Source organism: Macaca thibetana, chromosome X (assembly GCF_024542745.1).
Source record: "Macaca thibetana thibetana isolate TM-01 chromosome X, ASM2454274v1, whole genome shotgun sequence".
NCBI lineage: Eukaryota > Metazoa > Chordata > Mammalia > Primates > Cercopithecidae > Macaca > Macaca thibetana.
In genome coordinates, this window is record NC_065598.1 from 109,694,285 (window position 1) to 109,713,922 (window position 19,638).

Consider the following 19,638-nt stretch of genomic DNA (forward strand, 5'->3'; position numbering starts at 1 on the left):
AAGACAAGAAATAACTAAGATCATAGCAGAACTGAAGGAGATAGAGACACAAAAACCGTTCAAAAAATCAGTGAATCCAGGAGTTGGTTTATTGAAAAGATTAACAAAATAGACCACCAGCCAGACTAATAAAAAAGAAAAGAGAGAAGAATCAAATAGACACAATAAAAAATAATAAAGGGGATATCACCACTGATCCCACAGAAATACAAAGTACCATCAGAGAATACTATAAACACCTCTATGCAAATAAACTAGAAAATCTAAAAGAAATGGATAAATTCCTGGACATATACACCCTCCCAAGACTAAACCAGGAAGATATCAAATCCCTGAATAGACCAATGACAAGTTCTGAAATTGAGGCAGTAATTAATAGCCTACCAACCAAAAAAAAAGTCTTGGACCAGGCAGATTCACAGCCAAATTCTACCAGAGGTACAAAGAGGAGCTGGTTCCATTTCTTCTGAAACTATTCCAAACACTAGAAAAAGAGGGAATCCTCCCTAACTCATTTTATGAGGCCAGCAGCATCCTGTTACCAAAACCTAGCAGAGACACAACAAAAAAAGAAAATTTCAGACCAATATCCCTGATGAACATCGATGTGAAAATCCTCAATAAAATACTGGCAAACCAAAACCAGCAGCACATCAAAAAGTTTATCCACCATGATCAAATCGGCTTCATACCTGGAAAGCAAGGCTGTTTCAACATATGCAAATCAATAAACACAATCCATCACGTAAACAGAACCAATGACAAAAACCACATGATTATCTCAACAGATGCAGAAAAGACCTTCAACAAAATTCAACACCCCATTATGTTAAAAACTCTCAATAAACTAGGTATCAATAGAACATATCTCAAAATAGTAAGAGCTATTTATGATAAACCCACAGCCAATATCATACTGAATGGGCAAAAACTGGAAGCATTCCTTTTGAAACCCGGCACAATACAAGGATGCCCTTTCTCACCACTCCTATTCACCATAGTATTGGAAGTTCTGGCCAAGGCAATCAGGCAAGAGAAAGAAATAAAGGGTACTCAAATAGAAAGAGAGGAAGTCAAATTATCTTTGTTTGCAGATGACATAATTATATATTTAAAAAACCCCGTCGTCTCAGCACAAAATCTCCTTAAGCTGATAAGCAACTTCAGCAAAGTCTCAGGATACAAAATCAATGTGCAAAACCCACAAGCATTCTTATACACCAATAGCACATAAACAGAGAACCAAATCCTGAGTGAACTCCCATTCTCAATTGCTATATAGGGACTAAAATACCTAGGAATACAACTTACAATGAATATGAAGGACCTCTTCAAGGAGAACTACAAACCACTGCTCAAGGAAATAAGAGAGGACACAAACAAATGGGAAAACAGTACATGCTCATGGATAGGAAGAATAAATATGGTGAAAATGACCATCCTGCCCAAAGTAGTTTATAGATTCAATGCTATCCCCATCAAGCTACCATTGGCTTTCTTCACAGAATTGGAAAAATCTACTTTAAACTTCATGTGGAACCAAAAAAGAGCCCACATAGCCAAGACAATCCTGGGCAAGAAGAACAAAGCTGGAGGCATCACACTACCTGACTTCACACTACACTACAAGGCTACACTAACCAAAACAGCATGGTACTGGTACCAAAACAGATATGTAGACCAATGGAACAGAATAGAGACCTCAGAAATAACACCACACATCTATAAGCATCTGATCTTTGACAAGCCTGACACAAACAAGCAATGGGGAAAAGATTCCCTATTTAATAAATGGTGCTGGGAAAACTGGCTAGCCATATGCAGAATACTGAAATGGACCCTTTCCTTACACCTTATACAAAAATTAACTCAAGATGGATTAAAGACTTAAATGTAAAATCCACAACCATAAAAACTCTGGAAGAAAACCTAGGCAATACCATTCAGGACATAGGCACGGGCAAAGACTTCATGAGTAAAACATCAAAAGCAATGGCAACAAAATCCGAAACTGACAAATGGGATCTAATCAAATTAAAGAGCTTCTGCACAGCAAAAGAAAGTATCATCAGAGTGAATAGGCAACCTACAGAATGGGAGAAAATTTTTGCAATCTATCCATCTGACAAAGGGTTACTATCCAGAATCTACAAAGAATTTAAACAAATTTACAAGAAAAAAACAAACAACCTCATCAAAAAGTGGGCAAAGGATATGAACAGACACTTCGCAAAAAAAGACATTTATGTGGCCAACAAACATGAAAAAAAGCTTTGAGAAATGCAAATCAAAACCACAATGAGATACCTACCATCTCATGCCAGTTAGAATGGTGATCATTAAAAAGTCAGGAAACAACAGATGCTGGAGAGGGTGGGGAGAAATAATGAGAGGTGGAGCCAACTGGACTTCCTGGGTCCAGTGGGGACTTGGGGAACTTTCCTGTCATACAAGAGGTTTGTAAAGCACACCAATCAGTGCTCTGTAAAATGCACCAATCATCAGGATTCTAAAAGTAGCCAATCACGGGGATGATTGAATAAAGGGCACTCTGATAGGACAGATATGGAACACTGGCGGAAACAATAAGGGAATAAAAGCTGGCCACCCCAGCCAGCAGCCGCAACTGGCTGGCCTCCTCTTCCAAGCTCTGGAAGCTTTGTCCTTTGGCTCTTCATGATAAACCTTGCTACCACTCACTCTTTGGATCCCTGCCATTTTTAAGAGTTGTAACACCATGAAAGTCTGTGGCTCCATTCTTGAAGTCAGCAAGACCATGAACCTACCAGCAGGAACCAACTCCGGACACAACAGGAATGCTTTTACACTGTTGGTGGGATTGCAAATTACTTCAACCATTGTGGAAGACATTGTGGTGATTCCTCGAGGATCTAGAGCCAGAAATACCATTTGACCCAGCAATCCCATTAACTGGGTACATACCCAAAGGATTATACATCATTATACTCTAAAGAAACATGCACATGTATGTTTATTGCAGCACTATTCACAATAGCAAAGACTTGGAACCAACCCAAATGCTCATCAATGATAGATTGGATAAAGAAAATGTGGCACATACACATCATAGAATACTATGCAGCCATAAAAAAAGGATGAGTTCATATCCTTTGCAGGGACATGGATGAAGCTGGAAACCGTCATTCTCAGCAACTAAGGAACAGAAAACCAAACACCACATGTTCTCACTCCTAAGTAGAAGATGAACAATGAGCACACATGAACACAGGGAGGAGAACATCACACATCAGGACCTGTTGGGGAGTGGGGGGCTAAAGGAGGGAGAGCATTAGGAGAAATATGCAATGTAGCTGATGGGTTGATGGGTGCAGCAAACCACCATGGCACATGTATATCTATGTAACAAACCTGCACATTCTGCACATGTACCCCAGAACTTAAAGTATAATAAAATTAATTAATTAATTAATTAAAGAAATACTTGAAGCAATAATGACTGAGAATTTTTCCCAAGTAATAGCAGAAACCAAACTACAAATCCAGGAAGCTTAGAGAAAAACAAGTAGGATAAATGCTGACAAAAGTATTCCTAGGTATTTTCTGCTATTATATTTAAACAGGAGAAAATCACTGATAAAGAAATAATCCTGACTTAGAGAGAAGCAAAGATAATAATTATATCAAACTTCCTTTCAGAAAGTGTGCAAAGCAAGAGGAGAGTGGAATGAAATATTTAAAGGGTAAAGAAGTAAATATTATCAACCCAACATTCTGTACTCTGTAAAGTTATCCTTCAAATAAAGACTGTCTCAGCAAATAAAATTAAGGGAATTTGTTCCCAGTAGATACGTCTTGCAAGAAGTGGTAAAAGAAGTTCCTTAGAGAGAAAGAAAATGATGTAGGTCAGAAACTCAGAGCTATCTAGAAGAGAAGAGCATATCAAAGAAGCAGTAAATGAGGGTAAAATAAAAAATTTGATTTTAAAAATTCTTAATTGAGCTAATAAATATCAATTTGCTCAAAATAATAGTAGCAACAGTCAGTATTATTTTGTTACTATAAGGCATTCATACTACCCATAAAGCAATATAATGTTATTTAATAGTGGACATGGATTAGTTATAAATGCACACTGCAGGCTGGGCACGGTGGCTCATACCTGTCATCTCAGCACTTTGGAAGGCCGAGGCATATGGATCACCTGAGGTCAGGAGTTTGAGATCAGCCTGGTCAACATAACAAAACCCTGTCTCTAATAAAAATACAAAAATTAGTCGTGCATGGTGGCACTCTCCTGTAATCCCAGCTACCTGGGTGGGGTGGGGGAGTGGTTGCTGAGGCAGGAGAATCACTTGAACCCAGGAGGTGGAGGTTGCAGTGAGCTGAGATTGCACCACTGCATTCCAGCCTGGGCAACAAGAACAAGACTCGGTCTAAAAAAAGGTAAAAAAGAAAAAATATGTATATTGCATACTCTAGGGCAACAACCAAAAAAAAATTTTAAATGGAAATGTAACTTATATGCTAAAAAAGGGAGAAAATTGAATCATATAAAATGTCCAATTAAAATCACAAAAGGCAGAAAAAAGGTGGAAGACAAAAATAGGAACAAAGAACAAGGGCAACAAATAACAAATAATAACAACTATGGTAGATATTAATCTAACTTTATCAATAATCACTTTCAATGTCAATGGCCTAAAGGCACCAACTAAAAAACAGAAATTGTCACAATAGATCAAAAAAGAAGACCCAACTCTATGTTGTCTACAACAAACCCACTTTAAATATGAAGAAAAATGCATATTAAAAGTAAATAAAGAAATATATTCCATGTTAAAACTAAAGAAAACAAAACAGCAGTAGCTTTATTAATTTCAGACAAGGTAGAGTTCAGAGAAAGGAAATAGAGAGGAGCATTATATAAAAATAAAGCAGTCCATTCTCCAAAAATCCTCAACCCTGTTTGCCTAAGAAAAGAGTATCAAGACAGAAGAGGCAGAAATTGATAGAATTGCAAGAAATGAATGAATCCACTATTATAGTTGGAGAAATCAATACCCTTCTATCAGAAATGATCAGATCAAGCAGGCAAAACCAGTTATACCACAGTTAAAGTCAACAACATCATCAATCAACTGCATATAACTGACATCTACAGACTACTTCATTTAACAACAGAAGAATACACATTCTTCTGAAGTGCACATGAAACTTTCACTAAGATAGATGATGTTCTTGACAATAAAACAACTCAACAATTTTAAAATAACAGAAATTATACAGTGCCTGCTTGCCTGCTCTCAGGTCACAGAAATCAATAAGAGAATGACAGGTGGAAAATCCCAAATCACTCGGAGATTAAGCAACATGTTTCTAAATAAGAAATGGGTTAGAAGAGAAATCTCAAGAGAAATATAAATACATTTTGAAATAAAGGATGGCTAGTCAAAATCACTGGGATGCAGCAAAGCTGTGTATAAAGAGACATTTGCAGCATTGAATAGATACATTAGTAAATAAGAAAGATCAAAAAGCAATCTAAGCTTCCACTTTAGGGAACTAGAAAAGTAAGTGCAAATCCAATCCCAAGGAAGAAGAAGAAAATAAATAATAAAAATTAGCGCAGAAAGCAATGAAATTAAAAACAGGAAATCAATAGAGAAAGCCAATGAAACCAAAAGCTAGTTCATTGAAATGGACAATAAAACCAATAAGCTTCTAGCCAGGGTAACTAACAATTAAAAAGAGGACACAAATTACTAATATCAGAAGTGTAACATAGGATATCAGTACAGATGACCTGGACCTTGAATAATTAAGGAATATTATGAACAACTTTATGCCCACAAATTCAATAAACTAGATGAAATGGACCAGTTCCTTGAAAGACACCATCTGCCAAAACTCACAACCCGAATAGGCCTATATCTAACAAATAAATTTAATCAGTAAATTATAGCTTTCTCAGACAGAAAGTACCAGGCCCAGATAGGTTCACTGATAAATTCTACCAAACATTTAAGGAAAATTTATATCCATTCTTTACAATCTCTTTCAGAAGATAGAAGCAAAGAGAATACATTCAATTCATTCTATGTGTCCTATATCATAGTAATATTAAAACCAGATAGAGACATTACAAGAAAACTACAGATCAATATCTCTCATGAACACACACAAAAATCCTCAGCAAAATATTAGCTTTAATCCAATATTTAATTTAATTTAATCCAATATTGTGTTAAAAGAATTATATACCATGACTAAGTAGTTTTTTCCCAGGAATGCAAGGCTGGTTTCACATTTGAAAATCAATTAAGGTAATCCATCACATTAACAACCTAAAGAAAAAAAAGATGCATGTTAATATCAATAGATTCAGAAAAAGCATTTGAAAAATCTAATACCAATTTATGACAAAAACTCTCAGTAAACTGAGTATAGAAGGGTAATTTTTTCAACTTGATAAAGAGTACCTTTAAAACACTTATAGTTAATATCATACTTAAAGTTGAGAAACTAAAAGCTTTCCCACTAAGATAGAGAAAAAGGTAAGGCTGTCTCCTCTCACTACTTTACAACATCACATTGGAAGTCCTAGCTAATGCAGTAAGACAGAAAAGAAAATAAAAGGTATACTGATAGGGAAGGAAGAAATGAAACTGTAATTTTTGCAGATGACATAATTGTATATGTCAAAAATCCAAAAATCTTGACAAAGAAATCCTTGGAACTAATAAGCAATTATAGCAAGGTTACAGGATACAAAGTCAATATACAAAAGTCAATTGCTTTTCTATATACCAGTGATGAACAACTGAAATTGGGAATTAAAAACACAATATCCTTTATATTACTGACCCCCAAAATTAAATACTTAGGCTTAATTTCAACAAGATATGATCTACTTGAGAAAATTATGAAACTATTTTTATATAAAGATTTCCTATACCTTATGTTCATTGCAGCATTGTTCATAATACCCAAGATTTTGAATCAACCTGAGTGTCTGTCAACAGATGATTGGAAAAACAAAGTGTGGTACATATACACTGTGGAATACTGTGCAGCCATAAAAAAGAATGAAATTATGTCCCTTGCAGCAATGTGGATGGAGTTGTAGGCCATTATCCTAAGTTAATTAAATCAGAAACAGAAAATCAAATTATTGCATGTTCTCATGCAATATTCTCATTCAAAATGCTCTGTTATAAGTGGGAGATAAATAATGGGTATACATAGACACAAAAATGGAAATAGTAGACACTGGGGTCTCCAAAAGGGGAGAGGATTTGGGAGGAGGGTTTAAAAAATTACCTATGAGGTAGGGTGTTCACTATTTTGGTGATGGGTACACTAGAAGCCCAAACCTTACCATTACGCAATATATCCATGTAAAAAACCTGCATATGTACCCCCGAACCTAAAATTATTTTTAAAAATCCCAATGAAAGAAATCAACAAATGGTGCCAGAACAACTGGATATCCTTAAACCAAAAAAAGTGGGAGGAGTCTAGATACAGACCTTACATCTTTCTCAAAACAATAACTCAAAATGGACCACAGACCTAAATGTGAAATGCACAACTGTAAAAATTCCTACAAGATAATATAGGAGAAAATCTCAATGACCTTGCATTTGGTAATGGCTTTTTAGAAACAACATCATAAGCACTATCAATAGAAGAAAGAATTGATAACTAGCTTTTATTAAAATTAAAAATGTCTAAGTCTGTGAAGACACAATCAAGAGAATAGAAAGATAAGCCACAGATTGGGAGATCTACCATTTTGGGGTCTGGAGGCAATGGCCCTCTTCTCACAGCTCCACTAGGGAGTGCCCAATGGGGACTCTGTGTGGGGGCTATCACCTCACATTTCCCTTCTGCACTACCCTAGCAGGGGTTCTTCATGAGGGCTCTGCCCCTGCAGTACACCTCTGACTGGACATCCAGGCATTTCCATATACCCTCTGAAATCTAGGCACAAGTTCCCAAACCTCAATTCCTGACTTCAGTGCACCTGCAGGCCCAACACCACATGTAAGCCACAAAGGCTTGGGGCTTGTACCCTCTGAAGCAATAGCCTGAGCTGTACCTTGGCCCCTTTTAGCTAGGGCTGGAGTTGAAGTAGATGGGAAACAGGGCACCATGTCCCAAGGCTGCAAACAGCAGGGAGGCCCTGGGTCCGGCCCAGGAGACCATTTTTTCCTTCTAGGCCTCCAGGTCTGTGATGGAAGGGGCTGGTGTGAAGGTCTCTGACATGCCCTGGAGACATTTTCCCCATTGTATGGGTGATTAACATTCAGCTCCTCATTACTTATGCAAATTTCTGCAGTTGGCTTGAATTTCTCCATAGAAAATGGGGTTTTCTTTTCTATCACATCATCATGTTGCAAATTGTCCAAAGTTTTATGCTCTACTTCACCTTGAACACCTTGCCACTTAGAAATTTCTTCCCTCAGATACCTTAAATCATCTTTCTCAAGTTCAAAGTTCCACAGATTTCCAGGGCAGGGGCAAAATGCTGCCAGTCTCTTTTCGTAGCAAGAGTGACCTTTACTCCAGTTCCCAAAAAGTTCCTCATCTCCATCTGAGACCACCTCAGCCTGGACCTTATTGTCCATATCACTATCAGCATTTTGGTCAAAGCCATTCAACAAGTTTCTAGGAAGTTCCAAACTTTCCCACATTTTCCTGTCTTCTTCTGAGCCCTCCAAACTCTTCTAACCTCTGCCTGTAGCCTAGTTCCAAAGTCGCTTCTACATTTTCAGGTATCTTTACAACAGCACTGCACTTTACCAGTACCAATTTACTGTACTAGTCTGTTCTCACAGGACCGGGTAATTTACAATGGAAAAAGGTTTTATTGACTCACAGTTCTACAGGGCTGGGGAGACTTCACAATCATGAATGAGGAACAAAGTCATGTCTTACATGGCAACAGGAAAGAGAGAGCTTGTACAGGGGAACTCCCATTTATAAACCCATCAGCTATCATGAGACTTACTCACTATCACAAGAACAGTATGGGGGAAACCACCCTCATGATTCAATTATCTCCATCTGGCCCTACCCTTGACATGTGGGGATTACTAAAATTCAAGCTGAGATTTGGGCGGGGACACAGCCAAACCATATCAGAGATGATACAAAGATGAGTGGTTCCCAGGGTTGTGGAGGAAGGAGGGATGACTAGGTGGAGCATAGAGGATTTTTAAAGCAGTGAAACTACTCTCTGTGATACCATAATGGTGGTTACATGTCATTATATATTTGGCCAAACCCATAGAATGTACAACACGAAGAGGGGATCCTAATGTCAACTATGGACTTTGGGTGTAATGATGGTCAGTGTAGGTCCATCGATTGTAAGAAATGTACCACTCTGGTTGGGGGATATTAACAATGGAGAAAGCTATGCATGTCAGGGGGCAGGGAGTATAGGCAAAATCTCTATACCTTTTTCTCAATTTTGTTGTGAATCTAAACCACTCTTTTTAAAAACGTTTATTAGAAAACATTTATTTCTACACAAATCTCATTTTCCAAATACCTATTATGACCCAGATATGTTAGGAAAATCTTCATTAGAATAAATTTACCAAGGGCATAAAGGTGGATTTGGGATTTTAAAGAGGATTTTCAACCAAAATATGATTTTTAAAAAAAAGACCGTCAAATACCCAATTGTTAGAATATGACTATAACTCAAACATCCTGGGTTTTGATTAAAAAAAAAAAAAAAAAAAAAACAGCTATATTATCATCAGATGCCTCTACTGTATCTTCAACCTCCTTCTGTTCACAGTCCCCGCACCTTAACTTGTAAATATGCACAAGCCCATTGCATATTTAAAAACTAATCAAAAACCAATCAGACAAAATAGCTATTGAATCTGGCTTTTCTCTTTTAACACATTTCTTTCCTTTTCTTTCTTTCTTTTTTGAGACGGGGTCTCTCTGTTGCCCAGGCTGGAGTGCAGTGGCATGATCTTAGCTCACTGCAACCTCTGTCTCCTGTGTTCAAGTGATTCTTCTGCCTCAGCCTCCCAAGTAGCTGGGATTACAGGCATGTACTACCACACCTGGCTAATTTTTGTAATTGTAGTAGAAATGGGGTTTCACCATGTTGGCCAAGTTGGTCTCAAACTCCTGACCTCAGGTGATCTGCCCACCTTGACCTCCCAAAGTGCTGGGATTACAGGCGTGACCCACCGCGCCCAGCCCTTTTCTTATTAGTCATAGTTCCAGAAGGGCACTCTGTAGTGGTAACCCACATTTTCTCATCCAACTTTTCACTCATTAAAAAAATGAATTATTTACAATTTTGAATAATACATATTCCTTTTGAAAAATGTAATTCTAACATATAGAAGTATATATACCGTGTGTGTGTGTGTGTCTTCAAAGGTGGATTCTGGGAACAAGCATTGGGGCAGATATGCTGATGTAACCTAGAGAATCCATCTGAGGTTTTCCAACCACTTGGAGAAGACAGAAGGTAATGAATTTGATTCTCCCTGATAATGTGCAAGAATCAAGGGACCAGCAACAGAATCAATGTGTTTTTTTTTTATTATTTTGGGGTTTTTTTTGTTGTTGTTGTTTGTTTTTTTTTTGTTGTTTTAAAGTGATTAGATTTCATAGGCATCTGAGGGAACCCATCTGGCACAAACGTATCAGAATGAGGTACACTTGCTGCTTTGTTTATATGGTTCCATGATGCTTACCAGATTATTCTGACTTCAGTGGTCCTAAAAAGGTTGATGTACTGGTGACCTGAACTGCTTCTAGACCTTGCAGATGAGAGAGAAATTGGGAAACCCGAGAGCAAAGAGGCATTCTCCATGCACTTTAGCAGAGAGGAAAAATTAGCAGACGTCTGAGAGTCAGTCATTACTTGTTAGCTGACTGTGTGTCAAGGAACTATAATGGTGTGACATGTATAATTCTGTGGAAGCCCATAGTCATGAGGAAATAGAGAAAAAGAAAAACTCAGTTAAAAAATGAGTAACATGGAGGACAAAAATCAGGCTAAATATCTAGAAAAATTGTATCCCAATGAAATCGAACTGATGGCAATGCTAACGGATAGAGGGAAAAGAAAAAGAAGGAGGGGGAGGAGGAGAACTGTTAGAACACACAATATATTTTACGGTTCTATTAAAGAAAAGATTCTTGATTTTTGAAATTCAACAAACAATCATTGCTGAAACATTACTTAGTGATCTGGAAGATTAAGTGTAAAAATACTTTATATAGACCAAAAACATGAAGAGTTGGGAATATAGAGGGAAAAGATAAGAGATTTAGAAGAATATGCCAGAAGTCCTGACTTGGCAATAACTGCAGGTCTAGAGAATTAGCTAACATTTACTGAGCACTTGAAATTTGCCAGACAATCTTCCTAAGGGATTTACATGTGTTAACTAATTTAAACAACAACAAAACAAAGCAAAACACCATATGAGGCAGGTACTGCTATGATCATTAACTCTATTTTATAGGTAAGAAAACAGGAGCATAGAGAAGTTAAGCAAAATTTCCAGAGTCAAAGAGTTTTTAAGGGGGAAAGTTGAGATTTGAACCAAAGTGATTTGTGCACTTAACCAGTGTACTATACTTTTTTGTGCAAGAGAAAAATGACTAGAAGGAAGATAATTGATATTAAAATAAATAATAAAATATAACTTTTTGATATAAAAATACTCCAGTTTGCAGATTGAAAAGGCTACTAGGCAGGATTGATGAAAACCCAAATTCCTGGTAAAATTCCCTAATTTCAAAGAAAAAAACATAAAAAGCTTTCAGTTAGCAAGATCTGTCTGCTCACAAAGCAAACAAATCAGACTAGTATCAGACTTTTCATTCCAAAAGGGGAAAGCTAGAACAATGCTTCTTAAATTTTAATGTATGTAGAAATGGCCTAGGGTTCTATTAAAAAGTAAATTCTGATTCAGTAAGTCTGAGATACAGTTATAAAGTATGCAATTATATCAAAATTCCAAGTGTTGACAAAGCTATTGAGAGCTAACTTCCAGAATAGGGAAAATGCTTATTAAGAGAGAAGAGAGCTGTGTGACTCTTTATAACCTTGGAGGTGCTGTAGAAGACCAAACTCACTACAGATGGGGTAAGATGATGCCAGGCAAACTTAACAAATGTTTAATGGCCTGCTGAACGTGGTTTACCATGAGAGTGGTAACTCAGAACCAGTTACCAATTACCTGCCAAGTTTCCCCAGAGTGTGGCCTTCTGAAAGCTGGTGTCAGAGGAGCAGAGTGTAGAACTTCCCTAAGGCACCAAAAGCCAGGCTAGATATGAAAATTAAACAGAAGTTCTGATTGACATAAATAACTGATAAAGGATATGAAAAACAGTATACATACTTCAAATTTCAGAAAGCAGAACTTAAAGTACAGAGAAAATGCTCAAGCAATGCTGAAGAGAATCTCAAGAAAGTCCTTAAAATAGTTAGATTCTGTGGAGAACTGCATTAATTGAATGTGTAACAAATCACAGACGCAGCTCAATCACAGCTTAGATGTGAACTCAGACTACCACCGTATTGCCTGACACAGGAAAAAGTGTACCTTTTTCTCAGGATTAATATAATATAGTTCAATCTCTATCATTTTTTACATACGATATCTGGCATAAAATAAAAATAAAATAAAAGATGCAAAGAAGGAACATATGACCCATGATTAAGAGGAAAAATCCATCAAAAGAAGACACATGGCCACTCAGATCTGGGGATTAGCAGAGAAAAATTTGTAAATAACCATGATAAATGTGTAAAATAGTCTAGAGGAAAAACTGACCAACATACATGAAGAGATGTGAAAGACAGGCATAGAAATGCCAGCTATATAAAATATAAAATAAATGGAAATTCTAAAATTAAAAACTACAATATCAGAATTAAAAATTCATTCAGCAGGCCGAATAACAGAACAAACACAGCAGCATAAACACGGCAGTGAACTTGAAGACAGTAAATGGAAATTTATCCTAACTGAAACAAAGGGGAAAAAATCTGATAGGATGTCTTTGTAATGAAAGTCCAACAAAGAAAGTAGAGTAAGAATAGAACAGAACAAAATTTTATAGAGATAACAACTAAGAATTTTCCATGTTTGATAAAAGACCCCACAGATCCCAGAACGTCAGTGAATCTGAAGCAGTTTGTTCTGGTTTCTTTCTAGTTTGGTCTTGAGGTCTCTGTTGTGAGTGGCCACAAGCCAAGATAGGTACTCTCTAGGAGAGCCCTGGGGCTGAAGGGAGGGAGTTAGGCTTGGTGTGTGTGTCAGGTGATACACCATGAGGAGGTAAAACCAAAATGCATATGCGGAGGTCAAGGCCTTCCGCCTCCTAAAGGTTCACTGAAAAAATCACTGACATGAGGCAGATGAATTAATAGGAGAAAAAGTATAGAAATTTATGTAACGTGTATATACGGGACCCTTCAGAATGAAGACCCAAAGATACAGGGGAAATTGTGCATTTTTATGCTTAGGTTCAGCAGAGTAGAACCTAATCTGTCTACTGTCTATTGTCATGTAGGCATATGACAGGACAAAAAGGATATGATCTAATGCTGATAGAAAGAGTAGGGAAACCCAGCAGGGCCTGTCTAGATTCCTCTAGGCCTCTCTGAGCACACATTCCTTCATTTTGGCTGTGGGGCAGGGTCCTCTCTTGAATGTGCGTATTATGACCTACAGTCAAATAAGGTAGGTCAGATAATTTCTTTATGGTCAATTTTTAGACAAAAAGGTGGAGAGAAAGTTAGGGTGATATTTTTCGGTTTTATGGCTGGCTTTCAGGAAAAGGGGTTCTTGTGTCCATGACCTGTTTTGGGGAAGAGCGATTCTAGTTTCCTTGGCTAGCGCTGGGGGAGAATGGAACTGAGAGACAGGAGGGCAGGAGAAAGTCAGAGAAACACTTTTGCTTTTGAGGCTGCTTCTGAGGCCTTCACTTTAGGGTATTGTTTTTTGAGCTCCAACACACAGAACAAGTAATTTATTGCTTATAGATCCTAGAGAGGTTAGGGGTGCCAGCAGGAGGTCAATGGGGAGTCAGGAGGCCATAGGGAGCTCAACTAGTGGGTGGAGAGTTAGAGACAGAGAGAGAGCAAGAGCAAGAGAGCGAGAGAGAGAGAGAGAAAGAGAGAGAGAGAGAGAACTTATGGGACTATGCATTTATTAAAGTCCATGGGCATTATCCCTTAGGCTTTCCAATGGGGGCTGTGGATTGGCTAGTTTAAGACAACATAAACAAAGCAGGGAACTTATTGACATGACTCTGGCATTGACCAACCATTAGGTTTTATGGTGGTCAGCAGCTGTGGAATTTGTTGAATTTGGGGTCAGTGAGATGAGGAACAAGTGAGCCATATGGCAAACATCTACACAGGGAGGGGAGATTTTAACTAGGCTAAATGTGATGGGGTATGACTGAGTTTCCAGCAACTTATCTCAGGCCAGAAAATGGATGCTGAGGCAGGAACTACATTAAATTTATGACACAGGTTAAAATAAAAGGAAGTCACATTTAGGCAAATCATGGTCAAACTACTAAAAGCAAAATACATATATAATTTATCTATGCATTCATGTATGTATGTATTTATGTATCTATTACCCGTCTATAGGTAGTGAGCCATGTGATTGGTTGCCAAGATCCTCCTCAAGTTCGGAGCCAAGGGATTTAATTTTCAAGTTACTAGACGTACCCTTGACTGAGCCTTCAACTTTCAGCCCTTTCCAGAAATTGTCCTTATTAGACAGAGATAACTTCAAGGTCACAGCTTCTTTCTGGGAACAGCCTATATCCAATTACTAGTGTCAATATGAGAATATAAACCCTTGGTTCCCTCAATGCATTGTCAAACAAGGTTGAACGCTTATCCCAGTTTCATGACTCCCTAGACTAGGCTAAGGCCTTTGTTGAGACTGTTTTACATCCTAGCTTCTCTACCAAATCTTGCTTGCTTTTTTTCTGCAGTTAGTAATCCTAAGAATATCCCCAATAAAATTACTGTACAGGAATCTTCATCTAAGAGTCTGCTTCCCCAGAAAACCAAACTATATATGCAACAATATATGTATACATGTGTGTGCATTGTTTATAAGGCTATTGACACTGAAAATCAATAATAATAGTGTATTCATGGAGTATATAACACATATAGAAAAATATATTGAAAAAATAACCCAATAATTGGAAATGGATAAATGAAATTATACTGTTTGAAGGTTCGTTCATTGTCTGTGAGGTGATATGATATTACTTGAAGATAGATGATGATAAATTAAAGATTTATATTCTATTTCCTAGAGTACTCATTTAAAAATGTGTGAGAGCTAAAAAGTCTACAGGAGAAATAGATTGAATACTAAAAGTATTCAATTTAAACATAAAAAGGAGAAAAAGGAGGAACAGAGGAAAAAAGGACAAATGAGACAAATACCCAGTGGCAGGTTTTTAACAAAACATATCAAGAATTACAGTAAATATGAAAAGAGAAATGATCCACTTAGCAGGCAGTGATTCTCAGACTGGATAAAAAATCAAGATGCAACTCTGCTGTTTATTAAAGAAAAAAAAAACATGCTATAAAAAAGCTACAGAAAGACTGAAAGGGGAAAGGGGTAATGATAAAGCAAATGCAGACACTAAGCGTAAGAAAACCTATTGAGGTAGGAAATCAGCAGGACTTGTTTTCTCAGCACTGGTCATGATCCTGCTGATCTAAACAGGATGTAGCAAAGAAACCAGCCCAAACCGTCTGGGACTTAGAATTATAATACATTTGCATAGGACAATCCCACCAATGCCATGACAGTTAAAAAATGCCATGGCAATGGCTCAGAAATTGCCTCATATGGTTTTGGGAACTCCTCACCCCTTTTCCAGAAAGGTTAAAAATAACCCTTATTTTGCATAAAATTAAGAATGTGTATAAATATAGCTAGCCAGCAATCCATGAGTGCTACTCTGTGCTACCCTGCCTATGAAATAGCCCTGCTCTGTCTATGGAGGAGCCATTTTGCTTTACGCTGTTGCTCTAATAAACTTGCTTTCTTCTCACTGTCAGATCACTCTTTTTTTTCTAAATGTATTTTTATTTATTTTTAATCTATTTATTTATTTTGAGACTGGGTTATGAGACTGGCTAATTTTTGTATTTTTTGTAGAGATGGGGTTTTGCCATGTTGTTCAGGATGGTCTTGATCAAACTCCTGAGTGCAGGCAATCCACCCGCCTCAGCCTCCCAAAGTTCTGGGATTATAGGCCTGAGCCACTGTGCCAGGCCTGTTGGCTCACTCTTGAATTCTTTCCTGAGGGAAGCCAAGAACCATCCCAGGCTGAGCCCTAATTTGGAGGTTTGTCAGCATCACTATGGCTATACTAATATCAGATAAAATAGAATTCAAAGCAAGGAGTATTACTCATGAAAGAAATTGAAATATTTTACCCCTATATATATATATATTTTTTGACATATTTTGAAGTGGTCCTGTAAAGCTGTATTTTGTGGGAGAAATTTGCATCTGTGGATCTGCAGAGAATCTGCATTAATGCAGCCAGCCCTTCTCCTATCCAGATCTAGGAAAGATTAATTGAGAGTTTGACACCTTTCAAGGTCTGTAAAGACATATTTACCATCTATTTTGCCACCTGTGAGATTTCAACTGCATAAGGAGACCACCTTTGTTTACTAAGCCTCTTCCTTTCTCCCTCCCATAACCTGTCTTGCCACCAAAGCCTATTTTTATCCATGCTCTGAGCCCGTATTATTTCTACAAACTCAAGATGACATATAAGCTTCTGTACCTCATGGGAGATTGGATCTTCATTCTGAAGGCTCCTATGTATACACATTAAATAAATCTCTATGCCTTTTCTTCTATCAGTCTGCCTTTCTGAGTTGATTTTTCATTGAACCTGCAGAGGACCAAGGGTTTCCCTTGGCCCCTTCACTAATGATAAACGTAAAAGTGTCAAATAATCAAGGAGCACTAACAACCAAAAATGTGGAGGCACCTAATAACAGAGCTTCAAATGCAATAAAGAAAAACAGTCTGGAATAAAGTGAGAAGAAAAAGTTACAAACATACTTGGAAAATTCCACACCCCTGCCTTAGTAATTGTCAGAACAATTAGCCGAAAAGTCAGTAGCAATATAGATTATTTGAAAAATACTGTCAATAAACATGATATAAATAACAGTTATACAACACTTCAATACGCCTAGGAGCTGCAGAATACATATATTCCTTATTATTACACATGGAATGTTCACCAAGACAAACTTTATGTAGGCAACAAAACACATCTCGATATATTTCAAGTGATTTATATCCGAGAGGATGCTTTCTCTGGCCACAGCATACTTAAACCACAAATAACTGAATATAAATTATTCAGAAAGTTACTAATATTTATAAATTAAGCAATATATTTCTAAATAATTAAAGGGTCAAATATGAAATTCTAAGGGAAATGAAAAAATATCTAGAACTGTATAATAACGAAATGATAAGGAAAATACAAGTGGAATGCAGCTAAATCAATAAGGAATTTTAAACAATTCTTCTACTGGAACATAGAACCTTTTAAAAATAGTGGTGAAAACTTCTACCTTAAAAAGTCAAGGAGGTGTACTAATTTTAATTCCCAAAAAAGTCAAACTCATAGATGTATTAGGTTAATGCAATAGTAATTGCAGCTTTTGCCATTAAAAGTAATGGCTGCAGTCTGATGTGCAGTATCTGCCTGGGCTCACTCCACATCACCCCCATGGAACTTGTAGGACAACGGCAACTGATGAGAACGGGTAGTTTATGCTGCCTGCTATGTCATGAGTAATAAACTTTTAAAATTCATTTGGGCTCATTGTTTCCTTATAGGCTGAATCTATGAAAATGTGGCCAATAACGTAGTAGCCACAGTAGTCACTGCTGCTTAGAAATAGTTTGATCACATTACAGGAAACAGAAAAAGTCACTCAGCAAATAACAGAAGAGGGAAAACTTTGTAATTTATTTTCAATATTAATTTTACAAGTTTTATAAAATTTGTAATTTATTAACCTTGATTGTAAAACATGGTAAGCACATCAGTAAATAAAATTATAGGCCAATATTCCTCATGTAGAAAGTTGCAAAACTATTAATAAAATATTAATAAATCAAATACAGCAATATATAAAATAAAATGAAAAACAAATGTACAATAGTATCAAATATGTAGATATATACAATAGTATCAAAAATGTAGATATAATACAACTAATGAAAGTTGTACAACACCTTTACACTGAAAACTACAAAATTTTTCTGAGAGAAATTATATAAGGCCTACAAAAATGAAGAAATATAATCTGTTAATAATTTTGAAGGTTAAATATGGTTAAAATGACAATTTGCTATAAATTGATACATAGAGAAAATATAATCCCAATCAAAATCCATATGGAGTTTTCGTAGAAATCAGCAAGTTGATATTGAAATTTGTATGAGCTACCTATGGATTTTACATTCACTTCCTGGGTGACAGGTTCAATCATACTCCAAACCTCAGCATCCCACAATATACCTTTGTAACAAACCTGCACATATACTTCCAGAATCTAAAATAAAAGTTGAAGAAATAAATACAAATAAAAATTAATGTATTTAAAATAAAGTATGGACAAAAAAATTATATATGGAAATGCAAAGGACAGAATAGCCAAAATAACCTTCAAAAAGACAAAGTTGCAGGACTTACACTGCTGATATCAATACTTATTATAAATCTACTTCAAAATTAAGAAGCACTTTTCTGAATTACATTTGAGATTAAGGAAGAAATCAAAATTGAAATTAAATATTTTATTGAATATGTGATTTTAAAAACCTTCATACTCAATCCTGTATGTCAAGACTAAAACTGTACTCACTGGGAAATGTCTAGATCGTCAGACATATATTATTTAAAAAGACAAAGACTGAAAAGTTATCCTAATAGTCTAATTCTAAGAGATTAGAAAAAGTACAACGAAGTAAAGTAAGGAAAGTAAGAGAAGAGAAGCAACAGAAAAGGCAAGCTGAAATTAATGAAACGGGAAACGATGCTATAAAATTATAGGAAGAATAAATACAACTAAACCTGGATCCTTTGAAAAGTCAATAATGTACATAAACTCATAATAAATGTTATTAAAAGAGAAAAGTAACAGGATATGCAAATAAAGGTGGAGTTAGCTATGGGAATTGTCACAGTCTATTCAGGTTGCTATAACAAAATAGCACAGACTGAGTGTTTATAAACAATAGAAATTTATTTCTTACAGTTCTGAAGGCTGCAATTCCAAGATCAAGACAACTGCAGATTTGATGTCTGGTGAAGGCACACTTTCTGGCTCATAAATGGCACCTTCTAGCTGTGCCCTCACATGGATAGAAGAGCAGGCTTCTGGTCTCTTCAGCTCCTTATAAGGGAACTAATCCCATTCATGAGGACTCCACCTTCATGACCTCATCACCCGCCAAAGCTCCACCTCTTAACATCTACTGTGATCTGAATGTGTCTGCCAGTCTGTGGTGTTCATTGTAGCAGCACAAAACAAAGACACTGTCACATTTGGGATTAGGTTTC